Consider the following 20583-nt stretch of genomic DNA (forward strand, 5'->3'; position numbering starts at 1 on the left):
CTCCTTCTCTATCTCAACCAAGGAATTAGCATCATAACAAACAATATCATCATGATGACCTAGTTGCATACAATGACCTTATGCATAACAACCTTCACCATGAGAATGCATGCATAACAACATATACACACCAACATGCATAACAAATGGATATACAACCATACACTCATGATGATACATCCCACAACAACACCATCAACCTTCACATGATGGCATCACTACAACCATGATCAACACCATGCACATGCAACAAGCACATGGACTACAAGCATAAGGAACACATATGAAACCGACATGAATGCATTACCAACACACCGCCCATCTAGTCCGAGGGCTGAACCATGCTCTTATACCACTTTGTGGTATCAAATATCAGACAAAGAGAACATAAACCAAACACTACCCAAAGAAAACGAAACTCGCTCTGATACCACTATGTGGTATCAAATATGACCCAAAGAGAGCGCAACCCACTCTCATACCACTCTGTGGTATCAGATATGACCCAAAGAGAGCGCTAGTCACTCTGATACCATTGTGTAATACCCTCATCCCACATCTACCCAAGTAATTGTCCAACTAGGGTAAATATGTGATAAGAGGCCACTATAATGGGATTCAACCTCCTATGTGACCTTAAGGAAGTGGAATCAATGGAAACCCACAAAACATACCTTTTATACCTACTACAAGACTCCCAGAAGCCTTCCTAGTCATCCCCATGACTAGTCCCTAGGTCCCACTAAGTTTTTAGATCATTAAACCCCTGGAAGCTCCCTTGATATGGACAAGGGTGCATCTGGGGACTTTTCTCCTCAGTCTTGTGCCCATGATTATGAGATTTGTGCCACTTTTTTAGGCCTAGATCCCAGGTCACTGCCGAGAACTCCATGACACTTTCAAAACTAAAAGATAGCAACAAAATATTAATACAAATACAATTACTTGAACAAGGACTTGAATGGACCCCTACTAGCCATGACAAACATTTCTTCAAACATGTCACAAATATGTAATCTACAGGTTTAAACAATAGATCTGAGCATAGGGGCCTCATACTTATTTGAGAATCACTAAGAAGCATTGTTCCCTTATATCATTAGCAACATTATAATCTATTAGGTCATAGACACATTGTTCATTCATTTACAAATGAAAATATGAGGAGAGTCATACATCATCACTGTCATAATACATGCTTATAACCAACATAATAACAACATAAATATCAAGGATACATCAACCATATAATCAACCTATAAAGCAATACATTTACACATAAGATACCAAGAAATAACCTCTTATTAATGAATGCAAAATCCAACCCAGAATGGGACTACCATGTTCCACCCGACCATAGATTGGATGAGCCAAATCTCTCTTCAGCCAATCACCCCCATGCCATATTCCAAGCATGAATGTGGGACTCAAACCAAAAGACCCAACTAGGGCATCTTGAGGCTAAACCACCTCACCCTCATCAATAGAAACCGGGCTTTACTGCGATCCACATCGAATCACTAGGCCAAAACAATAAACATGTAATAACATGTTTTAAGAAGCATTGTTCCCTTATATCATTAGCTACATTATCATTGATTAGGTCATAGATACATTGTTCATTCATTTACAAATCAAAACATGAGGAGAGCCATACATCATCATTGTCATAATACATGCTTATAACCATCATAATAAAAACAAAAATATCAAGGATACATCAACAATAGAATCCACATATAAACCAGTACATTTACACATAATATACTAATGAAAGAACCTCTTATTGATGAATGCAAAAGCCAACTCGGTATGGGACTACCACGTTCCACCCGACCATATATTGGTTGAGCCAAATCTCTCTTTAGCCAATCATCCCCATGCCATATTCCAAGCATGAATGTGGGACTCAAACCAAAAGAACCAACGAGGGCATCCTGAGGCTAAACCACCTCACCCTCATCAATATAGACTAGGTTTTACTGTAATCCACACTAGATCACTAGGCCAAAATAATAAACATGTAATAACAACATTTACCATGATTTCCACTAGATCACTAGGTTATCCGAATTGGATCCATGAGCAATAATCAAAAGAACCACGACTGTATTAGGTTGGGATAGACATCAAAGAATTCAAAACAGCGATAAAAAACACCTCTAAACCAGTGGTAGTTGGCAGCCAGCGTGGAACGACGAGGACCTCAGTCAAAACGCACTGACCGAGGCCCATGGAGACTACATGGGAGGTGAAATTAGCCCCTGGGAGGCCTAGATCGGGAAACAGAGGGAGTTTTTGATGTGCAATTAGCGCTTAGTGCTACGCTAATCGCACATCGTTGGGTGAAAACCCTCGAAATGGAGAAGCCTCGAGTGCTTGGTCGCATGGAGAGTCGGGAGAATTGTGGGGAAAAAGCTAAAGGACAAGGCGAGACCCGCGCTCTGAAAACCGGCGGTATTGATCGAGGGCACCCTCAAACGGTAAGCGGAATTGGCGAAAATGGAGCGATTCCACTCAGCAGACGACATGTGGCAAGCGAAGGAGAGAGAAAACCACCGCTCATCACGCACTAACAGTCGAGCAAGTCAACTGCGCGAAATGAGCGGATGGCGTTGGATCTGGGGGATCCAGATCTGACGGTTGACATCATGCCCGATGGTAAGACCAGATTTAACGAGGGAATAAGCCACGATTTGGAAGAATTTGAGGTCCACTTTGAACGCCAAGGTGGCAGAAGACTCATTCCACAACGTAATCGAAGAATTGAACCGACGAAGCAGGTTGATTACAGGAGGACATGTGGTCACTCCTTGTGAGTCTGATGATGACGCCGAATAGGGAACTCCAAGCACAACCACAGTAGGCGATTCGACGAAGGTGGAAGAGGAACCGAACAACCATGAGCTCAAATGGCCTTAAAGCCATGAATAGAGAATAGAAGACACAAGGAGAGGAGGAACCAAAGAAAGAAGACAGAGAAGCAATGAAGGCAGTGAAGCAAAAAGGAAAGAAGACAGAGGGCTGAGCTAACCAAAGGTAGCGTCAAGCACCATAGATCTTGAGAGATTCAAGCCATCCCTAAGAGGATCCATCAGACCAGAGAGGTCAAAGAGCTGGTAGGAAAAGAGTCTGTGCACTCTAGTGGCTTGGGGAATCCAAGTACCACCCTGCCAAACAAATCTGCTTCAGGAGACTCATATTGAGCTCCTACATTGTAATTCTCTGCTTAAGACACAATAAAATAAGGCCACCACTGAGAGTTGGACCGGAGATGTAGCCCTGGAGAATAGGGTGAACTCCTTATTAATTTCTTGTGTTCTTGTACTTGCTTACTGTATTTTTCTGTTGTTTCTCATTCCAAGTGTCTGTGTATTTGCAATCTGATTGATCCGTTGCCTAAATAACATAGACACACACCAGCATATGAGTCTGTAACACCTTTATCCAATAAATCTTTAACTGAGGTCACTCATAGGGTGATTATCAGATCAAGTGGTATCAGAGTTTAAGGCTGTAAGGTTAGACAAGCTTGTGTTGGTTTCGCTGTTGAATGCTCACTAGATCAAAGCTTAAATTAGGAGAAGGAGATTTGGTCGAAACTAATCCTGAAATTGGGAGAGTCTATCCTCGGAAGACAATGTCAGAAGAAGGTTCTGTGGGGCCAGACCCTCAATTCATAGAAAGTTTCCTAGCTATAAAGTCTATGGTAGAAGAAATGTATAGGGACTTTAGAAAGCATAAGGATGAAGATTCCTCAGGTTCTAAACAAGATAAAGAAGAAGATGAGTCTCACTTCCATGACCACTCCAAGGGAAAAGGGAAAGAGGAAAGCTTTCTCACACCTCCTAATAGCCCTGTGCATAATAAGAAAGCATCTTTGATCAAGCTAGATGTTAAATTTGACTTGCCTATATATGATGGAGAGTTAAATGCTGAAAAGTTGGACAACTGGATTAGACAAATTGATGTGTATTGCAGAGTACAGAACATAGACTCAGACAAGAGTAAGATTCAGCTGGCAAGCCTACGCCTAGGAGGCACTGCCTTGGTTTGGTGGGAAGGAAGAACCCAAGCTGATATGAAAAGATATGGTAAGACTATCTCTGTCTGGAGTGACTTTGTTTCTGCAATCAAGAAGCAATTCTATCCATTGGCCTACATGCAACAAGCCATGATGAGTTGGCAAACTCTTCAGCAGTTGAAAGGGCAAAGTGTGCAAGGGTACACTCAAGAATTTAGAAAGAGAGCATTGATTATAGGGATCTCATTAGACTCACCAAAGACTCTTTTGAAGTACGTTGGTGGTCTACACAGCTACATGAGGCATACCATCCTCATGTTTAATCCCACTAGTATAGATGAGGTATCTGTACAAGCTACTCATCTAGAAGCTAGAGGAAAGAATGGAAATCCAGAAGTTGGGGGACCATCCCAACCCATTGCAAGCAAGAGCAAGGAGAAAAGAAAGCAGAAGTGGAAAGCAAGGAAGGCTAACACTGCACAGAAAAGCAAAGCTTCATGCACTCACTGTAAAAAGGATGGGCATGATGATGAGCATTGTTGGATTTTGTATCTAGAGCTGAGACCTAAGAAGTTCGAGGGCAAGAAGAAGAAGACTGTTGCAGCTATTCATAAGGTTTTGCGGTCAGACTTGGGAGATGAAACAACCATTGCAGCCACAGGTATAAAAGGTAGGAATTCTGAAGGATCTACTAGTAATTCTGCTCAATCTGTTATTGTTGAAGAAAATGAGAGAAAAAGACATGAGCTTTTCCATATTCGAGTTGTTTCCAAATATCAAAAGATTGATACTTTGTTTGATAGTGGCTCACAAGTAAATCTAATTTCTGAAGCAATTGTAAATAAATTTGGATTAACAACTACACCTCATATGAAACCATACCCATTAGGATGGTTGAATGATAAAGCACAACTACAAGTGACTAGACAGTGCAAAGTCAAGTTTTCATTTGGGTCAGCATTTGTAGATGAGGTTGAGTTAGACATAATTCCTTTGGATATATGTGGAATTGTTTTAGGAAGTCCTTACTTGTATGATAGGAAGGCTATCTTCTATAGAGCTGAGAACAAGTATCTACTTGTTAAAGATGGAATTGAATACTTTGTAAGAGCTCATAAGCTCAAGAATAATTATACTCTCATAAACTCGGGGCAGATGAAAAGAATGATAAATTCATGCAAACAATTCTTATTGATGGTTGTAAAGGAAAAGAAACCTGATAAAACCAATGTATTTGAGGGCTGTAATGCTGGACAACAAGCTGATATAGAAAAGGTTGTTTCAGAGTACGATGTATTATTTCAAGAACCTAAAGGTCTGCCACCCAAAAATGGAATAGTACATGATATTATTTTGTAGCAAGATGTTCCATTGCGTAATATTGGAATGTATAGGTTGTCTGCTTTAGAGAATGTTGAAATCAAGAAGTAGGTGTAGGAGTTGCTCGAGAAGGGGTTCATCAGGCCTAGCACATCACCATGTGGGTCACCAATCGTTTTGGTGAGAAAGAAAGATGGCTCATGGAGAATGTGCATTGATTACCGAGCACTGAATAAGATAACACTAAAAAATCATTATCCCCTTCCTCGCATAGATCATTTTTTAGATCAATTGAAGGAAGTTGTTTATTTCACCAAGCTAGACTTGCACACTGGATACCATCAAGTCAGAGTTGCAGAACAAGATGCATGTAAGACTGCTTTTAAAACAAAGCAGGGATTGTATGAGTGGTTGGTTATGCCTTTTGGCTTAACTAATGCTCCTGCTACTTTCATGATATTAATGAATGATGTACTCAAACCTTTTCTTGATGATTTTGTTATTGTGTACTTGGATGACATTCTGATTTTTAGTAAAACATTGGAAGAACATTTAAAGCATGTTAAGCAGACACTAGATGTTTTGAAAAGAGAAAAACTTTATGTTAAACTCTCAAAATGTGAATTTGGAAAAACATCTCTAAACTACTTGGGACATATAGTAGGGGGTGGTGAATTGAAAATATATCCCTCTAAAGTGGAAGTCATTGTGAACTGGCCTAAACTCAAGTCTGCTACAGAAGTGAGAATCTTCTTAGGAGCAGCACAATATTGGAGGAAGTTCATTTCTAACTTTTCCTCAATTGCATCTCCCTTACATGATTTAATAGGATTGAACAAGGTGTTTCAATGGGGATGCAAACATCAGAAAGCCTTTGACACCTTGAAAGAAAATATTAGTACAACCCCTGTACTAGCACTCCCTGATGTGCAAAGACCATTTGAGATCTAAATAGATGCCAGTGACTATGCCATGGGAGCAGTGTTGACACAGCACAATGAACCCATATTCTATCATTCTGAGAATTTTAATCCTGCAATAGTTAACTATCCTACATATGATAAAGAATTGTGTGCATTAGTTCAGAGTGTGAAAAAGTGGAAACATTACTTAATGGGCAAAGAGATAGTAATACATACTGATCATCAACCACTTCAATATCTGCACTCCCAAACTAAGTTGCAACAATCAAGACACTGCAGATGGATGGGTTTTCTACAACAGTTTCATTTAGTCATCAGATATAAAAAGAGCATACATAACAAAGTTGTAGACATATTATCTAGACCCATTATAAATGCATATACTATACTTAAGCATAATTATGTACTACATGAAAGCTACATTGAACAATATGCTCAGGATATGGACTTTAAAGATGTATATGCAACTTTGAGTCAAGGCAAAAGAGTAGAAGAATTGGATTATCATGTAAAGGACTGACTCTTATATCATTGTGGGAAACTCTGCATTCCACAAACTGAGAGAATAAAGATAATTAGGGAAGCACACACTTCTCTGGTATCAGGTCACTTTGGGGTAAGTAAAACGGTTGCACAACTGCAAAGGTTTTGTTATTGGCCGAAAATGAATGAGACAGTTTCTAGATATGTAAGAGGGTGTGCTATGTGTGCTAAAAGCAAGCCCAGTAACAGAAAACTAGGCTTGTACACTCCATTGCCAGTTCCTTCTCACCCTTGGGAAAGTGTTTCCATAGATTTTGTTGGAGGTCTGCCTAAATCTAGGAAAGGTCATGATTATTTGTATGTTATTGTGGATAGGTTCAACAAAATGTGTATTTTGATACCTGGTAATAAACAGATTATAGCTGAGCAGACTAAAAAATTGTTCTTTGAACATGTATGGGTTCATTTTGGATTACCCACTTCCATTGTATCTGATCGAGACACTCGATTTGTGGGGGAGTTTTGGTCAAGTCTGTGGGAACTGATGGACACCAAACTGAAGAAAAGCATAACTTTTCATCCACAAACTAATGGCCATACAAAAGTAGTTAACAGGACAGTGATCCAATTACTGAGAGGATATTGCAGCGAACATCCTAAACTTTGGGATGAACATTTGTGTTATGTGCAGCATGCTTACAACAAAGAAAATCATTCTTCTACACATAGATCTCCTTTTGAGACCTGTTTTGGTTTCACACCAAGGTCTCCTTTGGATTTTGTCTTTGGTAAAGATACCGTGGTTTATGGACACAGTGATGTGGATAGGGAAACTAGGTTCATTGAACAGATCCAGGAGATCCACCAGGCAGTACAGGAACAACTGGAAAAGAGCCAAGCCAAATACAAGGCTAGGCATGACAAGCATCAGATGGAGCATAGTTTCCAAGTTGGTGACCAGGTCTGGCTGTATATTAGTAAGGACAGGATGCAAGGTGAAGGTAAGAAGCTAAAGCCGATCAGGTATGGACCCTTCAATATACTTGAGAAGATTGGTGAAAATGATTTTCACCTTGATCTACCAGCTTACATGCACATCTACTCAGTCATAAATGTAGATTGCTTCATATTGTTTGAACCTTTGATGATTGAGGACCTTGAAGAGTAGAGTCAATTGCCTTCTATCGATGACCTACTACCTGAATATCTTAATGAATTGTAGGAAGACACAGTGCTGGACAGGAAGGTGAGGACAACATGTAGGGGAGATGTTGAGTACCTCAGGGTTGGGCTCAAGGGTTCAAAGCCAAGCAGTGCAAAGTGGATTGAGATTGGACAAGTGAGACAACAATACCCTCACTTAGTCGATGCTTGAAAACCAACTTTTGGTGGTCCAAAAGCTTTTCAGTGGGAAGGCTGTGATCCGAATTGGATCCATGAAGAATAATCAAAAGAACCATGACTGTATCAGGTCAGGACAGACATCAAAGAATTCAAAACAGCGATCAAAAACACCTCTAAACCAGTGGAAGTTGGCAGCCAGCATGGAACGATGAGGACCTCGGTCAAAGCACGCTGACCGAGGCCCATGGAGACTGCACGAGAGGCGAAATTATTCCCTGGGAGGCCTAGATCAGGAAATAGAGGGAGTTTTTGATGCACGATTAGCACTTAGTCATGCATCACTCAACCAAAACCCTCAAAATGGTGAAGCCCCGAGTGCTCAGTCGCATGGAGAGCTGAGAGAACCGTGGGGAAAAAGCTAATGGACAAGGCGAGACCCGTGCTTTGAAAACCGACAATATTGATCGGGGGCACCCTCAAACGGTAAGTGGAATTGGCGAAAACAGAGCGATTCCACTCAACGGATGACGCATGGCAAGTGGAGGAGAGAGAAAGATGCCGCTCATCGCACCCTAACGGTTGAGCAAGTCAACTGCATGAAATGAGTGGATGGCATTGGATCTGGGGGATCTAGATCTGACGGTTGACATCATGCTTGACGGAAAGATCGGATTTAATGAGGGAATAAGCCATGATTTGGAAGAATTTGAGGTTTTCTTTGACTACCAAGGTGGTGGAAGACTCATTCCATGACGTAACCAAAGAATTGAACTGACGAAGCAGGCTGGCGCAGTTTACAGGAGGACATGTGGCCACTCCCTGTGAGCCTGATGATGACACCAAACAGGGAACTCCAAGCACAGCTGCAGTAGGCGATTCGATGGAGGTGGAAGAGGAACTGAACAACCATGAGCTCGAATGGCCTTAAAGCCATGAACAAAGAACAGAAGACACATGGAGAGGAGGAACCAAAGAAAGAAGACAGAGAAGCAAAGAAGGCAGTGAAGAAAAAAAAAAGTAGAAAGAAGACAGAGGGCCGAGCTGACTAAAGGTAGAGTCGAGCACCAGACAGCTTGAGAGATTCAAGCCATCCCTGAGAAGATTCGTCAGACCAGAGAGGTCAAAGAGTTGGTAGGAAAAGAGTCTGTGCACTCCAGTGGCTTGGGGAATCCAAGTACCACCCTGCCAAGCAAATCTACTTCAGGAGACTCATATTGAGGTCCTGCATTGTAATTCTCTGCTTAAGACACAATAAAATAAGGCCACCACTGAAAGCTGGACCAGATATGTAGCCCTGGAGAAGAGGGTGAAATCCTTATTAATTTCTTGTGTTCTTGTATTTGCTTACTGTTTCTCATTCCAAGTGTTTGTGTATTTGCAATCTGATCAATCCGTTGCCTAAATAACATAGACACACACCAACATATGAGTCTGTAATACCTTTATTCAATAAATCTTTAACTGAGGTCACTCATAGGGTGATTATCAAATCACTAGGCCAAAACAAGCATAGATGCCACCAGATTTCTCCACCTACACCATGAGGAATTTTCTTGTCTCCTAGTCTCTAGGCTTTACTACAATCCACACCAGATCATTAGGCTCTAATCAATACTCCACTCTCCAGGATTTACTGTATATCCCATCACGGGATTACTAGGCCTGATGGAGAGCACCCACCTCTAGAATTTACCGTCTATACCACCATTCACTGGTCGAGGATTCATAGGCTCACCAAGGAAACCAAAAATCCGGCTTTACCACATCCCATAGTCTGGTTCAGGGGTTACTAGGCCATGTGTTCTTTTATTTAGATATCGACTTCACTCAGCTTCAAATCCATCCAACAATCCAACTCAACCAAAACATGAGAACCCCATCACATCATGACTATCTAGAAATGGAAAGGCAAGGCTGAAAAACACTGTCACACCTGGAAAAACACATGCCAATGATAGAAAGAGAACCAAGAACACATATTCAACACCATGCATACCAAATATAGCAAGGAAACCACACATTCAAGTCAATACCTGGAAAGAATCCCACTGTAGCTTCTTGATCTTTCTCTTCCTTGCTTGATCTCTACATTCTCTTTGCCTCCTTTTCCTTTCTTGATCCAATGCTGAAATGATCCAATAAAACTCTAGGTGTCCAAGAGTGAGAGAGAGAGAGAGACTAATGAGAGAGCTCCAAAATTGAATTGATAAAAGGTTACACTAACCAAGCCTGAGCAAAAAATTTTCCAACTGATCCTTAGAAGCCTTTTTGTCAATGAGGCCTATATTTTCTTTATTTTCCATTATTTTCCTTAAATTTCCTCCTCACATGCAACTTGTGACCTTTCACCTTCCTTTTCTCCTAATTTCCATTATTTTCATAAATAAAATGGCAATAAATTTCTCATGCCTTTCCAAAGCCTTTGCCATTTTCCTTAGCCATAATAAACCAAATGAACAGCCACTAGGATGTTTTTCCCACCATTCAAATTGGAATACTTGTCCCATGACCGTGGTCTTATATTTTTATATTTACATGAAATTTTTTAACCAGGGCTAGTACAAAACCCTCCCCCTTGGGGGAACACTATCCTCGGTGTTCAATGACACCCATAACCAGAAAGACGCTGAAAATAACATACTTCCCATGGAGCTTTAGAACATATCTCGTTGCAGTATTTATAATGACCATCTGCTAAAACATGACAAACATACCAATTACTGGAGCTTTATAACACAACCCATTACGATATTTACAATAATAACCACATATACACACATAAACATTTTCTTCAACCCAACAAATAATCATACTATATATGGAGCTTTATAAATCCAGCTTGATACAATATTTACAATAATACACACATATACACATATGCACATTTTCTCAACCAACAAATAAAATGATATGATGTATGCATCTAGAAAAAGGGAGTCCAAAGGCTCACAACTCCACCCTTAAAGTAATACCAGGGTTCAACTTCTTCCCAGGAAGTCCAAAATCTATTGCAAGGTCAAATCTGCATCCAATGTCCAACGCTTTAATCCTGTGCCACTTGTCCTCTCAGTGAACAATTACCAACTCATTTTTCCAGGGCACACTCCCAATGTGCATTTTATTTCATCTGGAAATGCTAATTACCAACACAGGTATACCCTCGGCCTTCCATTTTCTACTACACAGTCCCTCGGCCAATCTGGTCACCCCCTTTTGTGCAATCACATACCTTCCAAGTTCCGCTAGGGCACCCATCCTGAGAAGTCCATCCCTCGACAAGGTTTCCTCATATCAGAATTTCCAAAAACAAGCTATATCCATGCCTTAAAACCATCATACCAGTCATAGCATGCTCATGGAAATCAATGGACACTATTGGGTACCAGTGTCCAATAATGACCTTACTCCAAAATTCTTTACCAACATACTACTTCCCGTTCCAATTCCTTTCGTTGTTGCTGCTAATGCTCGCCATTAGTTTCGACCACCCAACCGGGCATTTCATGCTTTCTTATACCAAGCACATAGTTTCCATGAGATTCAAAATAAATTGAAATAACTTCAAATCATACCTCAGTGGTGGCCTATCAACAAGGTACACTTGCAATTCTATTCACTTCCTATCACAACAAGTCAAACTTGCATCTTTGACCAAATCATCATGTATAAACATATCAAATCAAGTTAGTTCAAAACAAAACCATCTTAGATCAAAATAATAAATCACATGTAACCATCATAAACCAGAATCAGAGATCACATGTATTCATCATATACCAAAATAATAAATCACATGCATAATAAAGTTGAAATAAAATACTGATACTTATATTTTAATCAATCCTTAGCTTCTACCTTTTTCCTTATTCTGTACACACACCAGATCGGTTGCCACACCCAAAAAACACCTAGTGCCTTCTCCTCAACCATGTGCACATACACATAGTGTGCATCACACACATACAACGACACACGACATACAAAACCATGAAATACATGCACCTACACATGACATACCACACATACACCTACACCCAATGTACAACACAACACAATAAATAATACTACATTTGATGTACACCACAACACAATACATACATATACACCCGATGTACAACACAACACAAATACGTACACAAAGTACAACACAATGAATACATATGTCACAATACCACGACTACAAAATGCACATACGTAGTACCGCCTGCCCACAAAACAACACGTGTGACATGCACACAATACCACATGTACACAAGTACCATATGTACAACATGTACATAGTACCACATGTACACAACACCACCTTCACAACATGTGCACAACATCACATGTACACGACACCACTTGCACAATGCATACACAGCGCCACATGTACACCACACCACCTGTACAACATGTACACAATAACACATGTACACAGTACCACATACATGACATGTACATGACACTACATGTACAAAGCATCACATGCACGACATGTACACAACACCCCCTGCACACAGCACCACATGTACAACATGTACACAACACCACATGCACACAACACCATATGTACAATCATGCACACAACACCATATGTACATAGTACCACTTGTACAACATGCACACAACACCATATGTACATAACACTACATATACAACATGTACATAGCATCATATGTACACAACACTACATATCCAACATGGACACAACACCATATGCACACAACATTGCATATCTATCATGCACACTGTACGATGTGTACACAACACTGCATATCCAACATGTACATAGCACCATCTATACCCAGCACTACATATGCAATATGCACACAACACCATAGGTACAATCACTGAATATAAAATATGCACAACATATACACAACAATAGCACTGCACATCCAAGACCACACTGCCTCTACCAAGCAACCTTGCTTCCAGTGTCTCTCCGCCATCCATGCTTATCCTAGCATGTCGCGGATCACGTTGTTTTCATTCCGCTGATGTATCTCTCAACATTAGCCTATCCATAACATAAACATAGACATAGTATAATCACATAATATCAATTCATATCCACATGATACTAACCTCAGATATTTTTCAGGCTACTCTTCCCACTTGATTCCTCATGAACCAAGAATCTCTTCATGCCATTCACCTGCATAAGCAATCATTCCTCCACAAGAACGATTCCTGATGACCCTGTCAGACAACGATATGCACACACACACACATATATACATATAAACATCAACATAAAACAATCATGATCTTGTCAGACAATGACATACATACATACATACATACATATATATGCATATATATAAACATTAGCATAAACATGATCACAACATAATTACCAAATATCATAAGGTCAAGGTTAAGAGAACTCCCTTTATCCATGCACAACATGCACAACATTGAGAACAATCGTTCCCAACATAGCCAAGGAATCATATGCCTCACATCCATTCACTTTACCTTTCCTGTTAGCTTTCTCATGATTGTCCTGCCACCATCCATTTACACTAATGGACCCAACCAACTTAGCCAACTATCATACTCTTACCTTTAGCTTCCCTTACACATGCACCAACTTCATCCGAGTCTTTCATTACCTGTTGGGTTCCACACAACTCTCCCAGAGTTCCATCAAATTTCTTCTCTCCAACCAATTCCCAAGATCCTCAAAACATAAAAGGCAAGAACAAGAAACAAACAAGAATAAAATCATGAAAACCAATAACAATACGACACCACAAACAAAGTGGCATGATCATGCACTAGACATAACAAAATTGCAAATCAAGTGCAAGAAAATGACAAGGTAATGAAAGCACAAGAATTTCAATAGACACCTGACCAAATCCCCATGGGTTCCCAATGCTTCCAAGTGAAAGCTCAACCTAAGCCTTCTTCATTTCTTTGCCATGCAATTATTTGTATAATACTTCCATAACACATAATTGTTAGTGCATAAATAAATGTAACAATATACAAATTATCTTACCTTGTTGTGCCAATCACGTTTCCTTGTAACTGAATAGACATGTCAGCCATATGTTCCAAAGATCAAGACAACATATCTACTAATTTGAAATCAACCTTTACCAAGACTAACAGTCATGTCATAATTCATAGTCATTAGACATAATGCTACAACTGTCACAAACTTACACTCAAGTACATATCAACTATCTCAACACTGTATGTGTGAGCAAAACCATCTTAAAACAAGATCATTCCTTTGAGAAATCTTACATACACATGGTCATATTATGCAATTCATCAAACATTCAACCAACTTGCAAACATACCATGTTAAATAAACCAACTAGATGGCATAATCATACACTCAAACATAAAATAGATGGCATAGTCAAACTAATACCTTAATGTCATAATCCTAACCATTTGCATAGGCCAATCCAATTTAGCATGATACATATAACATCAAGATATTAATGTAATAACCCTAATCATTGACTAACACATAACATGCTCATCAACAACATATAACATAATAATAAAATTAACTATCATAAAACAACAATAGAAATGCATACAACCACATGTTACTATCATTCATGACTATCTGACACATGTGCATATGACTACACTAATCAACTAGCATTTATCATACATGTAACCATAATAAGAATAGAATGAAAAGCATATCAGTAACCCTAATGCCTATAACAAACATTAACCAACATACCTACATGCCCACCATACAAACCTGTATGATGATCTGCTCTTACCCCGAAGTCCATTGTTGCAACTTCACCTTAATGATCTGCATCTCCTACCCTATCTTAGCCAACAAATTAGCATCATAACAACTAATATCATCATGATGACCTAATTGCATAAAATGACCTTATGCACAACAACCTTCACCATGAAAATGCATGCGTAACAACATATAAACACCGACATGCATCACAAATGCATATACAACCATATACTCATGACAACAAATCCCACAACAACACCATCAACCTTCACATGGAGACATCACACAACATGATGAAAACTATGCAAATGCAACAAGAACATTGACTACAAGCATAAGGAACACATATTAAATCGACATCAATGCATGATCAACACACTGCTCATCCAGTCTGAGGGGTGAACCATGCTCTAATACCACTTTGTGGTATCAGATATCACATAAAGAGATCATCAACCAGACACCACCCAAAGAGAACGAAACCTTCTCTTATACCACTATGTGGTATCAGATATGTACCAAAGAGAGCATAACCTGCTCTGATACCACTCTGTGGTATCATATATGACCCAAAGAGAGCGCAACCCACTCTAATACCATTCTGTAACACCCTCATCCCACATCTACCCAAGTAACTAGGGTAAATATGTGACGAGAGGCCACTATAATGGGATTCAACCTCCTAAGTGACCTTAAGGAACTGGAGTCGAAGGAAATCCACTACACGGACCTTCTATACTTGCTATAGGACTCCCAAAATTCTTCCCAGTCATCCCCATGACCAGTTCTTGGATCTCATTGAGTTTTTAGACCATTAAACCCCTGGACACTCCCTTGATATGGAAAAGGGTGCATCTGGGAGGCTCCAATAGCTCCCACAACAAGGAATGGGTGCGTCTAGGGACTTTTCTCCTCAGCCCCATGCAGGCGACTCGAAGATTTCTACCACTTTTTTAGGCCTAGAGCCCATGTCATTGTCCAAAATTCCATGACACTTTCAAAACTAAAAGATAAAAACATAATAATGATACAATTGCAATTACTTGAACAAGGACTTGACTGCACCCCTACTATCCATGACAAGCATTTCTTCAAACATTTCACAAATATGTAATCTATAGGTTTAAACAACATATCCAAGCATAGGGTCCTCATACTTATCTGAGAATCACTAAGAAGCATTGTTTCCATGTATCATTATCTGCATTATCATCTATTAGGTCATAGATACATTGTTCATTCATTTACAAATCAAAACATGAGGAGATCCATACATCATCACTGTCATAATACATGCTTATAACCAACATAATAACAAAAAAAATATCAAGGATAAATCAACCATAGAATCCACATTTAAACCAGTACATTTACACATAATATACCAAGGAAAGAACCTCTTATTAATGAATGAAAAATCCAACCTGGTATGGGACTACCACATTTCACCCGACCATAGATTAGCTGAGCCAAATCTCTTTTTAGCTAATCACCCCCGTGCCATATTCCAAGCATGAATGTGGGTCTCAAACCAAAATAACCAACCAGGGCATCCCGGGGCTAAACCACCTCATCTTGATCAATAGAAACCAGGCTTTACCGCAATCCACACTGGATCACTAGGCCAAAACAATAAAAATGTAATAACATGCTTTACCATGATCTCCACTAGATCATTAGGCCAAAACAAGCATGGATGCCATCATATTTATCCACCTACATCGTGACGAATTTTCATGTCTCCTAGTGTCTAAGATTTACTGAAATCCACACCGGATCAGTAGGCCCTAACCGATACTCCACTCTCCAGTCTTTATCGTATATCCCATCCCAGTATTAATAGGCTTGATGGAGAGAACCCACCCTCTAGGATTTATCGTATATCCTGCCATTCACTGTTCGAGGATTCTTAGGCTCATTGAGGCAACACAAAATATGACTTTATCACAACTCATAGTATGGTTCAGGGGTTACTAGGCCATGTGTTCTTTTATTTAGAGATCCATCTCACTTAGATTCGAATCCATCTGGCAATCTAGATCAACCAAAACATGAGAACCCCATCAAACCATGGCTATCCAGGAATGGCAAGGCTAGGATGAAAAACATTGTCACACCTATAAAAACCGATGCTAGTCACAGAAAGAGAACCAAGGACACACATGCAACACCATTCACACGAAATATAGCAAGGAAACCACACATGCAAGTCGATACCTACAAAGAATCCTGTTGTAGTTTCTTGATCCTGCTCTTCCTTGCTTGATCTTTGCTTCCTCTTTTCCTCCTTTACCTTTCTTGATACAATGTTGAAATGCTCTAAGAAAAAGCTAGGTGTCCAAGAGTGAGAGAGAGAGAGAGAGAATAATGGGAGAGCTTCAAAACTGAACTGACAAAAGGTTACACTGACCAAGCTTGAGAAAAAAACTTGCCAACTGATCCTCAGAAGCCTTTTTATTAATGTAGCCCATATTTTATTCATTTTCCATTATTTTCCTTCAATTTCCTCCTCACATGCAATGTGTGACCTTTCACCTTCCTTTTCTCCTAATTTCCATTATTTTCATAAATAAAATGCCAATAAATGCTTCATGCATTTCCAAAGCCTTTGCCATTTTCCATAGCCATAATAAACCAAATGAACACCCACTAGGATTTTTTTCCCACCATTCAGTTTGGAATACGTGTCCCATGACCATAGTCTTATATTTTTATATTTACAGGGACTTTTTTAACCAGGGCTGTTACAAAATAAATCTAGTATCCAATCCAAGACGTACATGTAGCATGTAAGGAAAGCCCCAAAGGTTGTCAGGTCATGTAAGGTTGGTAGGCTCCAATGTTTATTATTCCCATGAGAAACTATGTGCAATGATTAATAACATGAGATATTTGGTGGATGTGTGGCTTGTGGGCCATATAAACAAATTTATCATCATTTTGAGATATAAATAATAAATTAAAATAAAATGAATAAAAGTCTCATTAAGAATAATGGCTCATATTTTTATGAACGCTAATATACAAATGTACAAACACAAAACCACTACATAAATTTGTTAGCATTCTCTTTTAATGATTCAATAGTGTTACCATCACCATTAAAATAAAAATAAAAATTGTTTTTTTATTTTATTTTTATTTTAATTCAAATTTTAGAAACAAGATTACTGAACTAGAATGGTAAATTATTTGTTTGAAAGTAAAATAAGTGGAAACACAAGGCGTCTAACACCAAATAATTAGGTTATCAACATATTTATTTCATTTCTATGTATTGATAACTTTCAAAACATGGTTTATTTTTGTCAAACAAAGTCCATATGTGAAAGTGATATCCCTGCTAAGGTGAATATCTAATTCTTATAGCATGTTCGAGTTCTATCCATGTTGGATTCCCATAATTCACACAATTAGAGGTAATGATGTATGGGATTTGACTATTTACTTCTAGAAGCATCATGGAATATCTAAGAGAGTTTCAAAATCATAAACCTAACCATGATTCTTTGGATAAAAAATCTAGTTGAAGGAAGGAAATAGGTTCACATTTTAACCAACCTTGCTATTCCATGGTATGGTTAGTGTTTGTGGAGGAAATACTAATAGAATAGGGATGGAGAAGCATACAATATATATTGTAATCTCCATAATATAAGAAAATTAAAGACTTAGTCCTTCATTCTTGCTTGTTTTCATGTATTGGGTTTGATGGTTTTATATTTGTGTTATAGTGTATTTGTACTCAATATTGTAATTTCATTTCATGTCATGGTAGTTAAAGAATTGGGTTGGTCCGTTTTATTTCTGGTTTAAATCACTAAAAATACAAAAAGGAAAGACATGTATTCAAGCATAGTCTCATTATCATCATTGTAATTGTAGGTTTGCTTTGTTGATATGACCATTAGAATATCTAAGGGAATTTATTGATCAACATTTTTTTGTCCTACATTATTTTCTTACTTTTCTAAAAACACTATCTTTTTGACAATTTGTTGGCTCTATTTGGTGGACTAAGGTCCAATAAGGTGCCCAACAAGGTATTGTGTAGTCTAATGTTAGAATATTCAATTTCTACAAGTCAGAAGGTCTTATTTAACGCATAATGCTAAGACTTAAGATAGGGAGATAAGTTGCATGGTAAGGTTTCATCATTCTTCCTAATAATTAACTATTAACCAATTTTTTCCATTATTTTCTATAGATATGTGACTTCCAATCACACATAAACTAGTAAGGTTCAAAACATAAAATATAGAGATTTGGCTACATACCAATCATCCATATATAACATCTTAATGGAAGTCTATATAGCATGGTGTCTTGTAATAATTCTATCCAATACAATCATTAAATAAATCATTTACTCCATAATTAGAATGTATTGTTATAAAATTATATATTACAGAGCAACAGAACACATAAAATATATTGCAGAAATACAAACACAGAAAATGCATAAAATAAGAGAGACACAGATATACGTGGTTCACCCAATTTGGGCTACGTCCACGGAGAAACAACCAGTCCTTCCTTTTATGTTATCCAACAAACTGAAGAGATACAACCTACAACAGATCTGTTGTAATTCCCTCTTCGCTCTCAATCTCCTCTCTCTTTCTCACTCAGAATAAAGATCTACATAGACGTAATACAATTCCCTCATATATAGCAAGGGGTTGCCTTCTAGGGAAAAAACCCTAAATTAAATATAACTTCTACCGCCAGATCTCCTCCTAATGAACGACCCAGATTGACTACGAAATTTAAAAATTTGACAAGGAAATTTTACATCTATTTTACAAGGCAGCTGCACCCCCTAGACCCCCCCTGCAGCGAATATTTTATGGGCAGCGTTGCCCCCCCATTACGAACTGGGGTCCAATGTGATGATATCTTTGAATACAGAAGATAATCAGGCTCCACACCCAACAATCTCCCACTTGGAGACTGATTATATCAACTCCATCGCTGCTTCATTTGTTGGAAAATGACTCCAGTTTGGACCTGGCTGTTTCTCATCTTCTTCATCATACTTGAAGACCAATTAAAATTGAGTAGATTCTCAGTTTCTCCCTGGTTACAACTTTTGTTAACATATCTGCAGGATTCTGGCTAGTGTGTATTTTTTCCGGCTTCAACTGTCCATCTTCAAATGCTGACCAATGAAATGGTACTTGAGTTGTATATGTTTAGTCTTGGAATGAAATGCAGAGTTCTTTGCAAGATGTATAGCACTCTGGCTGTCACTGTATAACCTACCCAATTCCTGCTTCTTACCTAATTCATCCAGAAACCTTTGTAACCAAATCATTTATTTACTAGCCTCTATAGTAGCAACATACTCTGCTTCTATTATTGAGAGTGCAACAACACTTTGCTGTTTTGAGACCCAACTGGCAGTCGTTCCACCTACAGTAAACACATACCCTGTTGTGCTCCTCATGTTATCTCTATCACCTACCATATCTGCATCAACATATTCCTATAGAGCAATGTTTGAACCACCAAAGCATAATGCTTGTTTTGTGGTACCTCTCAAATACCTGAGAATCCACTTCACCGCCATCCAATGTCATTTTCCTGGATTGTTCATGTACCTGCTTACAACTCCCACTGCATGTGCAATATCAGGCCTTGTGCAGACCATTACATACATTAAGCTTCCAAACACTGATGCATATGGAACTTTAGACATACAAGCCATTTCTTCCTGAGTCTTAGGGCACTCTTCCTTACTTAATTTGAAATGGCTAGCCAAAGGTATA

General features: G+C 38.8%; 1 pseudogene; it reads left to right on the plus strand.

The window, feature by feature from the left end:
* Window positions 1–2360: 2360 nt before the first annotated feature.
* LOC149167901 (wall-associated receptor kinase-like 20 pseudogene) overlaps window positions 2361–20583 on the plus strand; it is a 56239-nt pseudogene continuing 38016 nt past the window's right edge.

The sequence above is a fragment of the Pinus tabuliformis genome, chromosome 5_1 (genome assembly GCF_031772625.1).
Source record: "Pinus tabuliformis cultivar Carrire ecotype Pingquan chromosome 5_1, CPIR1, whole genome shotgun sequence".
Classification (NCBI taxonomy): domain Eukaryota; kingdom Viridiplantae; phylum Streptophyta; class Pinopsida; order Pinales; family Pinaceae; genus Pinus; species Pinus tabuliformis.